The sequence below is a fragment of the Armigeres subalbatus genome, chromosome 1 (assembly GCF_024139115.2).
Source record: "Armigeres subalbatus isolate Guangzhou_Male chromosome 1, GZ_Asu_2, whole genome shotgun sequence".
In the NCBI taxonomy this organism is placed as follows: Eukaryota; Metazoa; Arthropoda; class Insecta; order Diptera; family Culicidae; genus Armigeres; species Armigeres subalbatus.
Window position 1 is genome coordinate 59899775 of NC_085139.1, and position 20758 is coordinate 59920532.

The 20758-nt window shown below is 42.6% G+C and overlaps 1 protein-coding gene across 1 annotated transcript in view; it reads right to left on the reverse strand.

The window, feature by feature from the left end:
* LOC134206195 (sodium/calcium exchanger 3-like) overlaps nucleotides 1-20758 on the reverse strand; it is a 593875-nt gene that overhangs the window by 347387 nt on the left and 225730 nt on the right.

Genomic DNA, 20758 nt, shown 5'->3' on the forward strand with positions numbered 1-20758 from the left:
AACTCATCCGAATTCCGTGAGGAACTCATCCGAATTCCGTGAGGAATTCATCCGAATTCCGTGAGGAATTCATCTGAATTCCGTGAGGAATTCATCTGAATTCCGTGAGGAATTCATCCAAATTCCGTGAGGAATTCATCCGAATTCCGTGAGGAATTCATCCGAATTCCGTGAGGAATTCATCCGAATTCCGTGAGGAATTCATCCGAATTCCGTGAGGAATTCATCCGAATTCCGTGAGGAATTTATCCGAATTCCGTGAGGAATTCATCCGAATTCCGTGAGGAATTCATCCGAATTCCGTGAGGAATTCATCCGAATTCCGTGAGGAATTCATCCGAATTCCGTGAGGAATTCATCCGAATTCCGTGAGGAATTCATCCGAATTCCGTGAGGAATTCATATGAATTCCGTGAGGAATTCATCCGAATTCCATGAGGAATTCATCCGAATTCCGTGAGGAATTCATCCGAATTCCGTGAGGAATTCATCCGAATTCCGTGAGGAATTCATCCGAATTCCGTGAGGAATTCATCCGAATTCCGTGAGGAATTCATCCGAATTCCGTGAGGAATTCATCCGAATTCCATGAGGAATTCATCCGAATTCCATGAGAAATTCATCCGAATTCCATTAGGAATTCATCCGAATTCCGTTAGAAATTCATCCGAATTCCGTGAGGAATTCATCCGAATTCCGTGAGGAATTCATCCGAATGCCGTGAGGAATTCATCCGATTTCCGTGAGGAATGCATCCGAATTCCATGAGGAACTCATCCGAATTCCATGAGGAATTCATCCGAATTCCATGAGGAATTCATCCGAATTCCGTGGGGAATTCATCCGAATTCTATGAGGAATTCATCCGAATTCCATGAGGAATTCATCCGAATTCCATGAGAAATTCATCCGAATTCCGTGAGGAATTCATCCGAATTCCGTGAGGAATTCATCCGAGTTTCGTGAGGAATTCATCTGAGTAACTTTGAGAAGATGGAGGAAGCCTACATCAGACTGAAGAGGGAAGCTAAGCGGATCGGACTAGTCATCAACACGTCGAAGACGAAGTACATGATAGGAAGAGGTTCAAGAGAAGACAATGTGAGCCACCCACCGCGAGTTTGCATCGGTGGTGACGAAATCGAGGTGGTAGAAGAATTTGTGTACTTGGGCTCACTGGTGACTGCCGAAAATGACACCAACAGAGAAATTCGGAGACGCATAGTGGCTGGAAATCGTACATACTTTGGACTCCGCAAGACGCTCCGATCGAATAGAGTTCGCCGCCGTACCAAACTGACAATCTACAAAACGCTAATTAGACCGGTAGTCCTCTACGGACACGAGACCTGGACGATGCTCGTGGAGGACCAACGCGCACTTGGAGTTTTCGAAAGGAAAGTGCTGCGTACCATCTATGGTGGGGTGCAGATGGCGGACGGTACGTGGAGGAGGCGAATGAACCACGAATTGCATCAGCTGTTGGGAGAACCATCCATCGTTCACACCGCGAAAATCGGACGACTGCGATGGGCCGGGCACGTAGCCAGAATGTCGGACAGTAACCCGGTGAAAATGGTTCTCGACAACGATCCGACGGGCACAAGAAGGCGAGGTGCGCAGCGGGCAAGGTGGATCGATCAGGTGGAGGATGACTTGCGGACCCTCCGTAGACTGCGTAGTTGGCGACGTGTAGCCATGGACCGAGCCGAATGGAGAAGACTCTTATATACCGCACAGGCCACTTCGGCCTTAGTCTGGATAAATAATAATAATCATCTGAGTTCCGTGAAGAATTCATCTCGATTCCATTAGGAATTAATCTGAACTCCGTGAGGTATTCATTCTAATTCCGTGCAGAATTCTTCCGAATCTAATGAGGAATTCATCCGAATTTCATGAGGAATTCATCCGAGAGCTCTGTGCGTGTTTTGGCTTGTTTCGGACAGCAGAACGATCGCGCGATCTGCCGAAATATTGTGTTCTGCATTGCACGTCCGTTGATAAGAGTAGCCATCGAACAAGTGCAGTGCGTGTTTTAGTTGTCGGGAAAAAAATATCTATCTTGTGTTCGGTGATTTAACTCTTGACTTGTATTAGTGTTATTTCCCATCCCTTAGATCGCATCCCTTAGCAAAGTGAATCCAGATAAATTATCCTTTGTTATTAAAACGAAATTCTATCCCAAGACAATCGTGGAGATGCAGAGGTATACTCGGACTCTAGTAGCAACGAGAGTCGGACTAACAATCCTTCCATTCCTATATAACCGTAAGGACATGGCCAGCGCCGTTATTGGCTTTAAATATTTGAGCTCCCGAAACGTCTACATTGAGAATGGGTAACTAATCCCAAGCTCTATTCATTAGAGAACACAATTTCGCAATTTCAGTCCATCACGGAGTAGCAACTACGAATTTTGCGATTAAAATGTTCATCCTGTGAGGAATTCATCCGAATTCTGCAAATGAAGAGTGGAGAACGTGTCCTCCCGTTGAGGTATTAGGGGTAGGCGGCTGCAAAACAAATATGATACAGATACAAGAACAGACAACAAAACAGACCAAGACGTTTTTGTTGCCAGAACCAAATTGATTTATTTTTTAACATTACCACGCAACTCTTCTTTTTTGCACTTACATGCATTAGCATGAAGTTTTAAAATGTCTCAAAATCGAATTGTGCCCAAAAGATGTATCAGCAAGGAGCACAAAATCGAATTGGGTCTGTACTACGTGGTGCTTCTGCAAAGTTGCATATTTTCACGTTTGCCATCGTAAAAAAGTAGAAAATGGTACAGAAAATGCATTATCGGGGAGTAAAAATGTGATTAATAAGGAGTCAGTATTTCTCGAAGCAGTTTGCAGTTGTGCAGATTTAAGGTGATAATTTTGTTCATTTCGGAATTGGGTGCTAAATAGAAAATGGATCAAAAAAGTATTTGAACAGCTACGTCATACCACGAAGAAGAATCCTCGCAGTTTAATTCTTTTTATCAATGTTCAAATTTCTATCGAATAGTTTTCACGAGATAAAACTCTGTTTAGTACTAGATAGGCCACTAGAACTGGCAACACAGACATGTTCCACAGCACCGAAACAATATTACTCTCCATTATTATTATTTATTCAGACTAAGACCGAAGTGGCCTGTGCGGTATATATGTAAGAGTCTACTCCATTCGGCTCGGTCCATGGCTACACGTCGCCAACCACGCAGTCTACGGAGGGTCCGCAAGTCATCCTCCACCTGATCGATCCACCTTGCCCGCTGCGCACCTAGCCTTCTTGTGCCCGTCGGATCGTTGTCGAGAACCATTTTCACCGGGTTACTGTCCGACATTCTGGCTACGTGCCCGGCCCACCGCAGTCGTCTGAACTTCGCGGTGTGAACGATGGATGGTTCTCCCAACAGCTGATGCAACTCGTGGTTCATTCGCCTCCTCCACGTACCGTCCGCCATCTGCACCCCACCATATATGGTACGCAGCACTTTCCTTTCGAAAACTAAAAGTGTGCGTTGGTCCTCCATGAGCATCGTCCAAGTATCGTGTCCGTAGAGGACTACCGGTCTAATGAGCGTTTTGTAGATTATCAATTTGGTACGGCGGCGAACTCTATTCGATCGGAGCGTCTTGCGGAGTCCAAAGTATGTACGATTTCCAGTCACTATGCGTCTCCGAATTTCCCTGTTGGTATCATTTTCGGCAGTCACCAGTGAGCCCAAATACACAAATTCTTGAACCACCTCGATTTCGTCATCACCGATACAAACTCGTGGTGTGTGGCTCACATTGTCTTCTCTTAAACCTCTTCCTATCATGTACTTCGTCTTCGACGTATTGATGACTAGTCCGATCCGCTTGGCTTCCCTCTTCAGTCTGATGTAGGCTTCCTCCAACTTCTCAAAGTTACGTGCCATAATATCTGTGTCGTCGGTGAAGCCAAATAGCTGGACGGACTTATTGAAAATTGTACCACTCGTGTTAATCCCTGCTCTTCGTATCACCCCTTCCAAAGCGATGTTTAATAGCACACACGAAAGACCATCACCTTGCCGTAACCCTCTGAGGGTTTCGAGAATGCCCCTGAAACTCGAGCTACGCACATCACCCGATCCATTGTCGCTTTGATCAACCGTGTCAGTTTATCCGGAGATCCGTGTTCGTGATTAACTGCCATAGCTAGTCCCGATCGATTGTATCATTGGCGGCTTTGAAGTCGATGAATAGATGATGAGTGGGCACGTTGTATTCGCGGCATTTCTGCAATACCTGGTCCGTGGTGGAGCGCTCGCCCATAAAACCCGCCTGGTACTGCCCCACGAACTCCCTTGCAGTTGGTGCTAGTCGACGGCATAAAATTTGGGAGAGTACCTTGTAGGCGGCGTTCAGCAATGTGATTGCGCGGTAGTTGCTACAATCCAGCTTATCGCCCTTTTTGTAGATGGGACACACGACACCTTCCATCCACTCCTGCGGCAAAACTTCCTCCTCTCAAATCTTGGTAATGGCCCAGTGCAGCGCTCTAGCCAGTGCATCACCACCGTGTTTAAATAGCTCTCCTGGTAGTTGGTCAACCCCAGGGGCTTTGTTGTTCTTCAGCCGGCCAATCTCCTCCTGGATTTCCTGGAGATCCGGAGCCGGTAAAATTTTGTCCTGCGCGCGTTCTCCCAGGTCCATCACCATACCGCCATCTTCGTCTGCCACATCGTCATTCAGGTGCTCTTCGTAGTGCTGCCGCCACCTTTGGATCACCTCACGTTCGTTCGTAAGAAGGTTCCCGTTTATGTCCTTATACATTTCAGGCTGTGGCACGTGGCCCTTACGTGAACGGTTAAACTTCTCATAGAACTTTCGTGTGTTATTAGCGCGGTACAGTTTCTTCGTCTCTTCACGGTCTCGATCTTCCTGCAGGCGTTTTTTCCTTCGGAAAATCGAGTATTGTTTATTCCGCGCCCGTTTACATCGTGCCTCGTTCGCCATCGTGCGGTGTTGCAGCAATCTCGTCCATGCTGCATTCTTTTCTTCTACTAACTGCTCACATTTGCCGTCATACCAGTCGTTTCTCTGACCCGGGGGCACCGTGCCATGTGCAGCGGTAGCGGTGCTACCAATGGCGGAACGAATATCTCTCTAGCCATTAGTCTCCCTTATACATCTCGAATCAATATTGCTATTGCACATTCTGTATACTTTAACGATAGGTACCGATCGACCGCGGTCGGCTACTATCGCGCATAAAATCACCACACTGACCCTTGTGTATCGTACTAATGTACACAGGGCAGTAAGTCAGTTAGCTATCGACACCGACCCTGCGCGCATGTACATATACTACGAATAAAATTGTTTCGCACTATACGTTTAGTCGTTCAATGAAATTCTAAGTTTGGGAAAGTTGTCACAATAAAGTGTCCAACCAATTAAGTCGCGAGTGTCCTGAACGGTTCATAAACGACATCCGAACTAGGGTCACTCCAACAGAACCGGTAAGAACAAACTCCTTCTCGCTTTTCATGCCATTTTGTCATTAATCTCGTCTTATCGGAAATTTCACGGCTCGTTTTGTTTAATTTGACTAGTCGAAAACAGTTTCTGTTTCTGAAAACCTCTTCGAAATTATTTGTCGGGATAAGGAAAGACGCTTAAAGAAAGAGGCATGGATAAATATCAGACAAGAAGACAAGAACAAGAAAAAATCAAAAGGCATAAATGACCAAGAGTACCTGTTAAAGGCAAGACAGATATGAGGAACAAAAAAAACAAAAGGCGTCAATAAAAACAAATTGCGAAGAATCTGTTACTCTAAAATAATAGAATTAATACGTTCGCACCGTCCTTCTTTTGAATGATACCAACAACAAACTTTGCTTTTAAAGCTTCTCAGCTTGGTAGACGTGCTGCTGTGAATGGATTTCGTTCTTGGGTTTCTGCTCTTAAAAGCTTCTCTTCAATAAGCCAGCACCAGCAGAAGTAGCATCAGTCAGTGGCAGCAAACGTGCCGCTCCAGAAAAGGCCCAAACGACCCCAGGGTCTTGTTAAAGAGGAGGCAAACGGAGGTCAGGCACCACTGCTGGCTGGTGGAAACGATTAAGTGCAGCTGGCTTTAGCAGCTCATTTTTTTTCTGTGAGTTAGCCGAAGGTACCTAACTGGATGTGCTGGATGGAAGGCGCTTTCTCTACTCAGACGAAGCGGGCGGCAACATCAGGTGAAAAGTCAGTTTTCCAGTTGCCGGCACCGAGCTGCGCGATATTTATGCTCCATTGTAGAAGGTGCAAAAGATGACTTGCATCGTGTCTTTTCAGCTTTCAGGTGGAACGGCTACGGTTCGCTGGCAGCTAGTAGCAGCAATTTGAAGTTGCATCTGAGTTTCCAAGCCGTGGCAGTGAGGACGGAGAAAACAGCTGACAAACTTACCTGTAAGTAAATGAGAAAAAGATAAATTTTAATCAAAGTGTCGTCCTGACAAGTGAACATGACGATGGTGCTGGTGATGATGATGATGATTATGGTTGCATTTGCATCGGAAATAGTTTAGAATTGGATGTTATGGCAAGCAGAATATAAAAGGTAGGTACCATTTTTCTTACAGACAGTGATTGTATTTGAAACTTTCAGAACTGTTGGTCTTAGTGGGCTAGTGACTGTCGTTCCTGCCTCATAAGAGTGTGTTCAAGAAACCTAAATTTATTTTTCAAGCGGTGTATTAAACATCTGGACAAGAATGCTTTAAATACCCAAAACAACGATAAATTGCAGCTGCCGGTCTCAGGTGGGTGGCATTCGAAAAAAAGTAAGTTGATTCTCTTATTGAGAAAATAAAAGACTCAAAAGAATAAAATCCGATTTCCTCTTTTCCATTTTTATTTTTTATGAGCGGCATCCGCAAAGCGCTGAAAGCAGGGTTTTGGAGATAGCCATAGACTGGTCATCTTTCTTTTTCCAACGAGTTCTGTGCGGAAGCATACCAAGAGAATTATTTCATCCCACTTCTTGCAGTTTGATTGCGTGTGTTTGTGTGTTTGATTGCAGGTTTTAAAAACAAGTGAGATTTTCCTAGCGTGTTTTTTTTTGTATGAAATTCGTATTTAGTCCATAACATTTGACCCCATAATCCAATCTGGCCAATTTTCCATAGGAAAAAATGGGAAACGATTCCTCGAATGCAACTTGTTGCGAGCAAATCAGCTCACAATAAGTTTCTAAAACAGAACCGAGATTTATTTTGCGCTCAGACAAACATCATCTCAATTAGTCGAGCTGAATCGATTGGTATAAATCACTATGGGTCTCCGGGCCTTCTATCACGAAATTGTCTTTAAAGTAAATGTATAGCTTTTTCGTTATACCTTGATGTACAAGAAAGGCAAAAAGATCGATTTCGGAAATAAATAAAAGCCCTTCGGCAAAACTTTGTTGCACAAGAATGGCAATTGCCTTGCGAAGCAACATCACCTGTCGCCTGCTGGCGGACTTCAAGCTCAAATTCATCGAAGCCGTTGGAGTGGAAGTCACCACCTCCGTCGGAGTCGTCACTTTCATCGTGGCTTACTGTCCCACACAAGCCAAAGTCGACGATGGCACGTCGATCAAGCTACAAAGGGATATTCTTCTTCTTCTTATTACTGGCATTACATCCCCACACTGGGACAGAGCCGCCTCGCAGCTTAGTGTTCATTAAGCACCTCCAAAGTTATTAACTGTGAGGTTTCTAAGCCAGGTTACCATTTTTGCATTCGTATATCATGAGGCTAACACGATGATACTTTTATGCCCAGGGAAGTCGAGACAATTTCCAATCCGAAGATTGCCTAGACCGGCACCGGGAATCGAACCCAGCCACCCTCAGCATGGTCTTGCTTTGTAGCCGCGCGTCTTACCGCACGGCTAAGGAGGGCCCTCAACAAAGGGATATAGTCAAGGGATATGTAGCGTGGAGGACATCGTCGACTACGATGCGCGGCCGGAAACTCCTGAAGCAATCGATCGACAGCTGCGTTCCATCGAGGAGGTTCGGCAGGTAAGCAACACCTTGACCATCAATACACTCACCAAAGATTTGATTCGATTGTGGCATGTCACTTGCAGGCAGATTCAGCGTACTGGACTGCCTGAGCTTAAGGCACGCTGCAATCGAATCACAAAAACTATCCAGGCCAGAATGGTCGACCTCAGAAATAACGATTTCTCGAATAAGATCCGCACCTTCTTTTATTCCAAATTGGCCAAATGCTCGGAGCGGTGGGTGCAGTTGACCTCCACACATGTCAAATCAGGGACTAACCCTAAGCCAAGCTGGCGGCCATTACCGCTCGCGGAAAACTGGAAATCAAATAATCGAAGAACATGAAGGCCCCAGGCTTTAACAGCATCCTTAATCTCGAGCTCAAACACATGAGCGCTCTGTTATTTGAGTACCTCTCGACGATCTTTAATCAGTGTCTTCGACTCAGCTACTTCCCATCGTCCTGGAAGTCAGCGAAAGTCATCCCCATCCGGAAGCCTGGAAAGGATCCTTCCTCCCCAAAAGTTATCGCCCCATCAGCCTTCTCTCAGGATTATGCAAGCTGTTCGAAAAAGCTATTCATCATCGGTTACTTGAGTCTGCCGAAAATCGCAACATCTTGCTCGAGGAACAGTTTGGTTTCCGTCGCGGTCGGTCAACCGTACACCAACTGATTTGAGTTACCAACGTCCTCAGGCGGTACAAGTTTGTATCAAAAACATCCGCCATGGCCTCGCTCGATGTTGAGAAGGCATTTGACAATGTATAGCTTGATGGCCTGGTGTATAAACTACAACGCTACAATCTTCCCAGTTACCTGTAAAAATAAAGTAAGAGAGAATGAAGAGGTGCCGGCATTAAGGTGGTCTTTGTTTGCGGTCTTTAAGCTGCAAAACTGTCGGGGATTTTCGCGTGATCCCATTCTACTAGACTGAGCTCATTCTTCGAGCAAAATTCAACTTAAACATTCAGCTCAAAACAATAGAATCGGCCAAACAGTCAAACAGTATCCCGTAATTGACTGAACCGCTCTCGTCCGATCGAATGAGTGCAAAGCAATTGTGACGATTCCCCATTGGCTTTCCCCCCGAACCGAGAATAGAAAGGATGCATGGCGCCCTACAGCTGATGCTGAAGCTCTAGCTCGAAGGCCGTCGGAACAGAACCATCGCGCTAATTGCCAAGTTCCAGGAAGATAAATATTAATTTTCAAATCCCCCCGGTGAAGGTTGTTCCGTTCCGCAGGGCGGGTGTTTGTCGCTTTCACTCCGAACAAAGGGACGATGAAAAGTCACACAAAACGCTTCCTGTTCAGTTGTTCTTCGTCGGTTGATCGGTTTATTTGTGGAAAAGTGGATCCGAATGGTGGCGGCGACGGCGGCGGTCGGTCGTGGTGGTGATGTCGGAAATGCGCCGATGCTCAATTTCAGCAGCTCCGTGGAGCAGCTTATTATCGTTTGGGGTCGTCCCGTGTCAAAGTGGCGTTGATGACGGTCGTGCTGCTAATGAGCCAGCTGAGCACAATTGTTGGCAATTTCCGGTGGATTTTCCTCTTTCCATGGTGGCCTGGCCACTTGAAGCACTCGGCATCGAATGCTGAGATTACGACCACGGCAAGAATCTTTTGTAGCCAAAATGTTGGAGATGTTGGTTCTCTCGTTTGTCTTGTCGTCATCCTCGCTTAATTAACAAAGGCTGCTGGTAGGGCAAACGATGGCATTCAAAGTTTGCATGGAAGCCGCTGGGTTATGGCGAGTGAGCTTATCATAACTTTGTCAATTTCATTTTTACACTCCAGATTATGAATAATTTGCATTTTTTCCCACCGCTACAACTCGTGGCGAATTTATGGTCGGTGCAGAAAACGTGAAAACACGTTGAATACGGGTGGAATCTCATCGAGCAAGTGTATCAGTGCGAGGCAAGTTTTGTTGAATTATAAAAAAATAATTTTATTCTGGGGAATGTTGGCTTCCCCACTCCCTAAGCCACCACGCAATCAATGCTCGGCCTCTTATCATGAACTTTTCAAGGTGAGTTGTTCCATAACCGCCGTGGCCTCAGCAGAATTAAATCACAAATGTTGAACGATTGTTTGCTTATTTTCAGAAAATTATTTTTTATGGTACATCAATAATAGTGGAACGTCGCTTCAACTGAGATCTCAGAAAATAGAATGCTTGCGTAGTTTGTATCGGTGGTGAGGAATTCGAGGTGGTCAAAGAATTCGTGTATTTGGACTCACTGGTGACTGCCAAAAATGATATCAGCAGAGAAATTCTGGAGAATTATCTTGACTGGAATTGTACATACTTTGGACACCGCAAGACGCTAGCGATCGAATAGAGTTCGCCGCCGTATCAAGCTGAATATCTACAAAATGCTTAGTAGACCGGTAGTCCTCTACGGACACGAGACCTGGACGATGCTCGTGGAGGACCAACGTGCACTGGAAGCTTTCGGAAGAAAAAATATGCGTACCATCTATGATGGGGTGCAGATAGCGGACGGTGGGCAGCAAGGACTATGTCCAAGGGCTCCGCCAAACAGGCGGTCAGGTGGAGGACGATATGTGGACCCTCCGTGGATGGTTGACGATGTGCAGCCATGAATCGAGCGGATGGAGAAGTTTTTTTTTCTAAACTGCACAGGCCTTAGCCAGAGCAAATAAATAAATAAATAACATCTAATGTTCAAAACTCAAGGACAGTTTTGGTGACCTACAGTACATCCAAACAATCAGCCGATATATGCAATTATATTAACTTCCAGAATACGTAATGCAAATTGCTTAACATGTATTGAAACTTTGAGTATCGTAAAACGTCCCAAACTCAAGAAAAGTTTGGATAATCCTGAATATTTATAATCTATCTACAATGTCTTGTTGGATCCCTACTGAATCTTTGAGCAATGAAAGTAGCCTTCAAAGCAGCTGTACTGCCGCTAACCGCAAGTCGAGCACATCTGTATATGGGCCTCCATATACAGATGTGCTCGACTTGCGGTTAGCGGCCGTGTATTCCTGAATAGTTTAGCTGATGCAGAATATATCAGAACTATCTTACGAAGTATATTGAGCTTCCAGGAGCTGTAACGCACATGGCTAAATACATTTCGAAACTTTGAGTGTAGAAAGTGCTGCTTTTGTAGCTGTATATTTCATGTTCGAAATCAAGGATAGTTTGGATGACCCAGAATATCATAAAACTATCTTACAACATCTGTTGATCTCCCAGGAGGTGTAATGGGTATCTGTAGGTCTCAAGTCCCGAACTCAAGAATTGTTTGGATAACTCAGAATAACACAGAACTATCTTGGATAGATCCATAAAGTACGTCACGCAAAAATTGGCGATTTTCAGTCCCGCTCCCCTCTTCGACACACTTTTTGTATTCTTCTTATTGGCATTACATCCCCACACTGGGACAGAGCCGCCTCGCAGCTTAGTGTTCATTAAGCACTTTGACAGTTATTAACTGCGAGGTTTCTAAGCCAAGTTACCATTTTTGCATTCGTATATCATAAGGCTAACACGATGATACTTTTATGCCCAGGGAAGTCGAGACAATTTCCAATCCGAAAATTGCCTAGACCGGCACCGAGAATCGAACCCAGCCACCCTCAGCATGGTGTTGCTTTGTAGCCGCGCGTCTTACCGCACGGCTAAGGAGGGTATTACATATAAATAAAAATTGTATGAACCGTCACGCTGCTCGAAACCCTCTCTCCCTCCTAGAAGCGTGACGTACTTTGTGGATAACCTCCTTGCGGTGTTTTTCTAATTTACTATTAGATTTATGAACATGATTGAATACACAATTGAGGAGAAGGGACATTTGGTCGAAAGCCATTAGCGCGAATGCCACCAGGCCGAAACCTATCTGGCCGAAATTCATTTGGCCGAAAGGGTCATTTGACCGAAAGGATCGTTTGGCCGAATGGGTCGTTTGGTCGAATGGGTCGTTTGGTCGAAAGAGTCATTTAGCCGAAAGGGTCATTTGACTGAAAGGGTCATTTGACCAAAAGGCTCTTTTGGCCGGAAGGATCATTTGACCGAAAGGGTTGTAACTAATGGGGCAGCCCTCAATTCGGCACATATGAGACTCCCCTCCTCATAACCTCAGAGTCGGCATTCGCGCTTGATTCTCTCGCGACCAAGAAAACACCTGAATACCGTTAGCAACTTCACTCACTTTATTCAGCACACAGGTACCTTCTCTCCCACTTTCTTATTCGGATATCTCCTACCTTCTTCACCTTCTCACTACTCTTCTTCTGTTGGCGGGCCCCCTTCTCCGGTCCGCTGACCTCTAGACCGTTCTTCCTACGTTCGTCCCCGTACTGCTTCCGACTCCACGACGATGTTCAGCCACCTGCCCTCCTCCGCCGAGCTATAATAAAATGGGGGCGTCCACGGACAATTGGGGGACGTTGTGCCGGGGCTGATCCTTATTGGACGGCTTTCGGATCCTGGTACGTATTGTCGAGACGGCAACTGGTCACTACACGTTATCTGGTCTGGTTCAACTGGAATAATCACGGGCAGCTCCGACGTTAAACCCACAAAGAAAAGAGGGGTCCTGCGAGTACATTGGGGGAAAGTATGTAGCGTCTTAGTTTTGGAGGGGGTTGGAGTTCTGGTCGAGGGTTTTTCCCTGGATGGTTTCCTTAGCTTTACAGCTTCCACTGGCTCACAAGGCTTCACTTCACTACCTTCTACTTGATGTTTATTAAAACTGGTTGTTTGTTCAGACGTCTGTCGTGTTTGGATATCGCTTTCGAAATGATTCCAAGCAATGGCGCATATCCTTTCAGAACCCCCGACCAAGCAAACTTCCCCTCCAAGCCTTTTGCCTATCATGGCGCCTTCTACGCCACCCCCAATGGCCGTCCAGTTTTCCGTGATCCTGCAACTGCACAATAGGACAGCCTCATATAAAGGTGTGGCCAAAACTACCAAAAGGCCAATTTTAGATTTGGGCGAGTAAAATGTGATGAATAAACAGCTTATAACCCATATTTCTATAATCAGGACGATTTTATTTTTTTAGATTTTTTAGGGAGGGATGGGGGGCGTTCAAACTAGCCCCTCCTAGAATTGATATTTTTACGTTTCTTGGGAAAACGGACAGCTTTGCCTTGTTTTCGTCTCAAAAGTAACATATTTATATATCGTTACAAAGCTCAGATCTATGCAACAGACTTGATAATGTAATAATAGCTCCGTCCAGAATTTAGTTTTTAGTTGTTTTGTAAAAGCATATTTTACGCAATATTTAACGAACTAAACAGTTTGGTACCCCGCAATACCCCGCAGTAAAACATCATGCACTACACTATTGAACTCATAAGTTTTGAGGACCATGAATAAAATTCTGCCCAAATTCACAACTTTGTAAGATACACGAATTTTAAAAATTGCCCATTTTTGCCTTTTTCGTGTACTAAGTATACGTAAAAGCTACATGATCGCTCTAAAAGCATTAAAAAAAGCCCAAACACGCATAGTGTTGTATACCGATCGACTAAGTTCGAAGAATTGAGGTGATGTCTGTGTGTACGTGTGTGTGAATGTCTGTATGTGTGTGAGCAGAAATGGTTTTAACTCGTTTTTAAGCACTTACTCTAAACCGATTTGCTCGCAACAAGTTTCATTCGTCAGAGAACGTTGATCCATTGTTGTTTATAAAAAAGGGCTGGATCGGACTATGGGCTCAAAAGTTATGGCCAAAATACATTTTCTTATAATGTACGAGAAAGACAATATTACCGCTAGGGGGATTGATCAGGTGTTTTGGTAAACTTCAATTCAATTTTAATTGAGGTTACTCAATGATGCCACTTTAATTGAATTTGGTGACGAACACAATTCACATAACATTTTTAGGGGGAGGGTGATGCCTGAACGTTGCGCTTAATTCTAAAAAAAATCATCGATCATATAAAAAGCATTACGCAGTGAGAGGGGAAGTTGTTCAAAATTTACAATTTTGACATTACTACATTATAGGAGCGAATTATAGATTTAACCATAACGTGTCATAACGTGTTGATGAGTAGTGTGTTGAATAACTCCTTGCCACAATACCTTTTTATAATTATGAAAGAAATCTTAATGAAATATTACATAAATGAAATTACGTTTCGTTGATGTCACAATATGATGCTAATTGAATCTGTTCTACCCTCCTTTGTTGGCTTAATAAGTTCCACTCAGTGAATTTTCAACATCAGAAGCTGATAGTGCTTTTTTGATCATTTTAGGAAATCTGTGTTGCGTCCATTTGTCTGTGACACGAATATACAGTTTATATGACCATTAGTATTTTATCCAGCATCAAACAGGCTTATTACTAGCCAAAAAGTGATCAAATTCCGTTGTTTTTGTAGAATATGACAAAAATCGATACTATGCCGAAAATGGTGGTGGTGAATAGTGGAACTATGTGTGATGTGGCTGCATCCTTTCCAGTGGGTGATGAGTGGTTGTGATGCTTAGCGCATATTCAAATTTCTTCTTGGTTAAACAATACCACATACATATATTTATTACACGGAATAAAAACGCGAATATCTCACTCATCTCGAAACGACAGACACACCACTGGTTACAGACACACCACTGGATTAGCGGTGCACGCGGCATCATCATTCTTGATACCAGTCGTGCAGAGGGAAGCAGGCGCGAAGTCGACCCTTCCCACCTTCCGAGGACATAGGGCGTGGTAAGGCCACCTGGAAAGCCGGCAACGCGCTGCCACGATACCATGGTGTTCTTCTAGAAAAGCGAGTTACGATGTTCGGTGCTGCAAGGACACGCAGCTAACCTCGAGGGTGCGTTGTGCACTGGCCCCCCTTTGAAGCATTACTTTCTGGTTGTACCGAAGGGACTATGGGCTTGGCGGCAATGGAAACGGTTTAGCGGGTCGGGAATGTAGTCCTGCCTCCCTCAGTGATCCCTAACCCCGCACTTCCTGGTCAACCCAGGATGTCTGTTGAGCAGATTCCCCCTCCATTGTTTAGGAAGAAGAAAAAAAAAAGAGTCGTTTGGCCGAAAGGGTCATTTGGCCGAAAGGGTCGTTTATCCGAAAGGGTTGTTTGGCCGAATGGTTCGTTTGGCCAAAAGGGTCATTTGGCCAAATGGTTCAGTTGGCCGATTGGTTCATTTGGCCGGAAGGGTCATTTGGTCGAAAGTGTCATTTGGCCGAAAGGGTCATTTGGCCGAATAGGACATTTGGCCGAATAGCTCATTTAGTCAAATAGTTTATTGAAAAGTGAGAAATTAGGAATGGGAACTACGTCGCACTACAACCTTCGTGCTTCTCACTTTTGACAGCGAGAAGTGAAAAATGAGGTGTGAAAAGTGAAACGTCTCACTTCTCACTCCTCATTTATCACTTCTCGCTGTAAAAAGTGAGAAGCGCGAAGTGAGTAGTGAGACAACTCACTACTCACTTCGCGCTTCTCACTTTTGACAGCAGAAGTGATAAATGAGGAGTGAAAACTGAGACGTCTCACTTCTCTTTTCCCATTTCTCACTTCTCACTGTGAAAAGTGAGTAGTGAGACGTCTCACTTCTCTTTCCTCATATTTCACTTTGTAGTCGGCGCTGGGCGATGCTCTTGAATGTAGCGGATGGCTACATGAAGGACAATTAATTACACACAATGCACGGGAAACAACGAGCACGCGGAGCACATTACCTGGACAATTTCTTCGAGAAACGCACAAAACTGATCCTAACGCACACACTACGTTTGTTAAGCAAACTTGACACTACTTAACAAAAAGAAATAGAATTAAATAAAGAAAATCTAACACGTTGCTTAACTTATTAACTTACACTTAAACAAGAAACGAATCACGGACAAAAAGGCGCGACACTTCTGCTTCAGTTGGCGGTTTGGGAGAAATTGAATTTGAAGCCGTTACCCTCAGATTAAGGATGGTGACCTCGGCCGAACAGGAATTCGGCATTTCCCGCGAACTTCATTGAAATAGTTCGGAAGTCTGGAAGCTTACGTTCGCTAATGTTTCGGGTTCAGCCGTGACCTTTTCTCTCTTAACATCTTCGGCGGATTTCAAATAAACTTGACCTTCGGAGCTGTTGGCTGAGTACTTTAATCACGCAGGCGCTTAATGACGCCGCACTTTGATCGTATTGTGCTAGGCTAGATTTTGGCGCGATTCTATTTAAAAGCCTTAAATTGATAGGTAATTAACGATTCATCATCTAAGCCATACAGCTAAGCTAATACAGTAATATCCCGATTTTATCACCCCCCTGGTGAATTTTGGGGTGATAAAACAGGGTATGTGACAAAATCGGTAAAAAAAAATATTTTAAATTTTTTATTCCATTTCACAAATATGAATCATTGTATGCCTTGGAAAGGCAAAATGCGTGAACGGTACCAGTTTTTTTTTTGTCGAAAATGCTTATAGAATCCATCCCAGGTACTCAGAAGTCATTCATAATAAACTACTAGCGGTGAAAGTTATTTCAAGGAAATCGACGTTGTTTGCAGTATTATTTACGAAAGTAAAAAGAATGACTAAAATTTTCAAAAATTTTTGGGGTGACAAAATCGGGTCGAAAACGTGATAAAATCGGGGGTAGACAAAATCGGGGAGTGACAAAATCGGGTCAATACTGTACGTATATCCACATTCTAGCGCGAAAAAGTATGGCTGTTTATTATTCCCCTGTTCTTCATACGATCCTGTCTTTTCAAACCCCGACGTTGGTAGTAGATGTTTACAGTTTTTCGGCCGCATGCAGAGTCGGATCGACGGCGTTGGTTCTGTTAGACACACTAGCAGTGCTGCTCAGTGGTCGCAACAGTATATTCGGCCAACCAACTTTCGGCCAAATGGCTTTCAGCCGAATGGGTTTCAGCCAAATAACCCTTCTCCCATAATTGAATACACGAATCAGCTTTATTTTTTTGCACAAAAAGTTTAGTTCCAAGGAGTTGTTGAAACAATGCACCATGCATCTCCATATAGCTTATGCTTATATGATCAACATGTTTAAAACTTGTAGGCATGAATAGTATTATATCTCCAAAAGCAATGAAATTACAAACTTGGCGTCTTGGACAAAGTTTTTCAGAAGAAGTTTTGCTACATCTTTTATGAATACACAAACCTCGTGTGTTGTAAATGATGATGATGATACTACCATCTATTGTTGCAAGGCACCTGCCGATAGCACTGGCCTTATCTGACAAACGATTTGATCATGATTATACTATTGTTCGTATTTCATCAAACTCCTGTATGGAGGTCCAAAAATGGGTGGGGTGGTTCCATAAGCAGAGACACTTATGCGAATCCACGGGATGAATAGAGAATCTCCTTCCATAAGAAAGTTCGTACATACAATAATATAATCTAGCCCTCGTTTCCTAGATTGACCCAATAGATTAGATGGGGAGAAGAGCACGCTTTTTATCCACGAGATATTAACAATAGGAAGTTGGCGATTCCACTCTTCCTTCAATTCCATGTCCTGGATGAGAAGGACCTTTCTTCAACGCCATCTAGTTTTAGATTTATGCCTTCACAGATAGAAAACCAATAGCTCTTCACGAGAAGTTCTGGTTTAGATAGGGGAATATGCTTCATTCTGGTTCAAAGATCGAGAAATAGACTTCTTGATTTCTGAGAAGAATAAATAAAATAAAAAGACAAATGGAAGTATCATACATAATAACATTATTGTTTTAATTAATATGAATATGTATTTTTTGCCTTTCTCATCTCATGTGTTACTAAAAATGCAATGCCTCGTACCGTGGACCTCTTGATCTGCAGGCCCTGACACTACCACATAGCCCACACTAGATCCATACCAGTGGGTCGAGCATACTGGATGACATTGCTCATAAATCATGGTCAACTTTGTTTTACCATGGGGGGAATGGTCTTGCTTGACTACCCTAGTCAAATGTTGAGTATTTTTCGCTTAACTTTTCAAAAGGACCTAAGTAACATTTTTTTCATGAATTAATTTGAGCACTGCAATCAAAAGCTTTCATGTTTTTCTGTTGATTGCGCTATTCAAATTAATTCATGAAAAAAATGTTACTTAGGTCCTTTTGAAAAGTTAAGCGAGATTTCATGAAAACTGCATTATTACATGCCGAATCTTATTTTTCAGAATAAAGTGATGTATGGTCGAAACTTCCGCAACACTCGAAGGAAATGAAAGGAAAAATTGAATTGGGCACATATTGAAAATTTATACTACCCGCAGAAGCACCTAAAATTATTTTTCTGGTGTTCAGGCATTTTTTCAGCTAAATCTAATAAAAAGTCATAGAATAAGCCCTCTAAATATCCTAGTATCAATGACAAAGTGGTAGATAATAGTCTAAAGTAGCTATCAATGACTAATCCTTTTATTATGTGGAGTTAAATTGATGCATTCAGACGATATTTTTACGAAAAAGTCTGAAAATCACAAATCTCGTTTGGTGCACCTCTAAATCTCCATGGATTTGGCTGAAAATTGGTCAGGAGACTCCATTCAAGATACTCATTGAAGAAGAGGGGTGGCACTTTGAATCTGGAATACTTTTGAAAATGGTGAACAGGTCCAGTAAATATGTATACCACCAAGGATATCAAACGAATGACGACTTTTTGTATTCTATATGATGAGATGAATGTCTCAATTAGCATTGCAAGCAAGGGTCTTGAAATCCAGCATAACCTCGTATGTTGCACGGTGTAATAAAATGGATTATTATCGAAGTTTCATGTACCTCTGATTTTTTTTCACAGAAAGTTAGGCAAGGTCATTAGAAATGAGGTACGGGGTGTTTTAAAATATTTCATCGGCGATTTTTTGAAAAAAGTGATTTTTATTGTTTTCTTCTCTAATATACCGTACAAAAAGTCAATTGATAACCCAACAAAGGATCAATCATTGTAATTAATTCTTTAAATTGAATATATACACATTTGTAGCTTTTTTGCCTTTCTCGTATCTATATAGATAACCTATCTTGACACGGAAAAAAAACTTTGAAAAACATTTTTAAAATTCAAGCGTTCCTAAAGTATTTTTTGTGCAATATTTTTGTTTTGAAATCTTTGCTAAAACAATAATCTATCTCTGTCATCTATATTGTTCTCTGATGAATATTGTTTTTGCATTTCTATCTTCTGACATTTTTACTAGATAACCTGCCCGCTGAAGTGCGCCGTATTTTATGAGATTCAGAATGTTTTCTCCTTTGATGATGGATTTTGTTTGTAATTCATACGTATGAGCCACATATCTTTTTTTAGCCTCTCACCGAGTATTGAATGCAGCATCCTCCGCTAGAAAAATCTAAAAGTATCCTAGGCTGCTTTCAACGTTTCATGTCCGTAATTGTCCACCCGAAGAATTGAGGAATTATAAAAAGCGATTTTCGTTTCCATCTGAGTTCTTTTTCATCGCCTGTATTGTACGAGACCTAACTTAAACCTAAAACTGGTTATGTACGCCAGAGGTAACCCTATTTAAAGCAGACAATCTTCATAGGAAACGTCATTGCCAGTGTTTACAGCATTGTTAGTGTCTGTCAGTGTTTGTCAGCATTTCAAAGGTTAATTTTGTTTATGCATCTTCAAACATATCCCCTTTACTTTCTTAGCACAAACAACACTAAGCTTATCTCTGTCTCTGCAGGTAATTATGTACTTCATCTTGGCAGAGCTTATGCATATGCTCCTAGATTTTGCAGATGAAATTAAGCTCCATAGAAAACAATCGCAGAGTAGTGGTGGAGACTTTTGTCTCACTGAAGATTGAGATGATAAGAAAGGACATATCCATTCAGACTACCAGTATGAAGTACTTTGTTACGGATAGAAATAGATATAAGAGGATGTACAGGAGATGATTAAAGGCTTTGAAGAAATAGTTTACATTGGAATGCTTGTGAAATGGGATGATGATCCCTAGTAACATCGTTGTACTTATGTATAATGGTTTCATAGCACACCTGAAGAGTAAATCGCTATTTTTAAAAAACATTATAAAATCATAATTATTACTTGGGCGCAAAAACGGTTTCTACAGATTACCAGATTACTGCTTATAAAAGTATGAATAACCCACACAAATATGGAATCAATCAAATGTGAGACAGTTATGTTTGTATCAACAATATAGCTTCCGTAACATGCAACCGGCAATGGAATTTGCTCTGTATAACTCCATTCAATAGCCTATTTCGGACATAAAGCGTGGTAATTATAAGAAGCAGGCCAGTAAGGTTTTGGGGTTTTCAAGCAAAATGTGCTGCGAACAATATTCGGTAAGGTTATTGCACATGGTGTGTACCCCACAAATGATGAGACACTGTATCTAGAGGAAAATATGAAACCTTTAAAATATGGCAGACTGACAATGGGCTGGTCTCATAGTGCGAATGTCGGAAGGAAGAAATGTGAATACAACATTCAATAGGGAACCATATTTGGGCTGGAAAAAGATGTTAATTGCTAAAAAAAATTGAAAATAACGCAAAAAAAATTAAAAAAAAAATAGTTTAGGAAGGCTTGAATTACAGAAGTTGATATTTTTCAAATAATTAGATCTATTTCAAGATAGGTTTTCAACTCAAAAAAGTCTACAAATGTGTACATTTTCAATTTTGAGAATTAATTACAATGATTAATCCTTTGTTGGGTTATCAATTGACTTTTTGTACGGTATATTAGAGAAGAAAACAATAAAAATATTT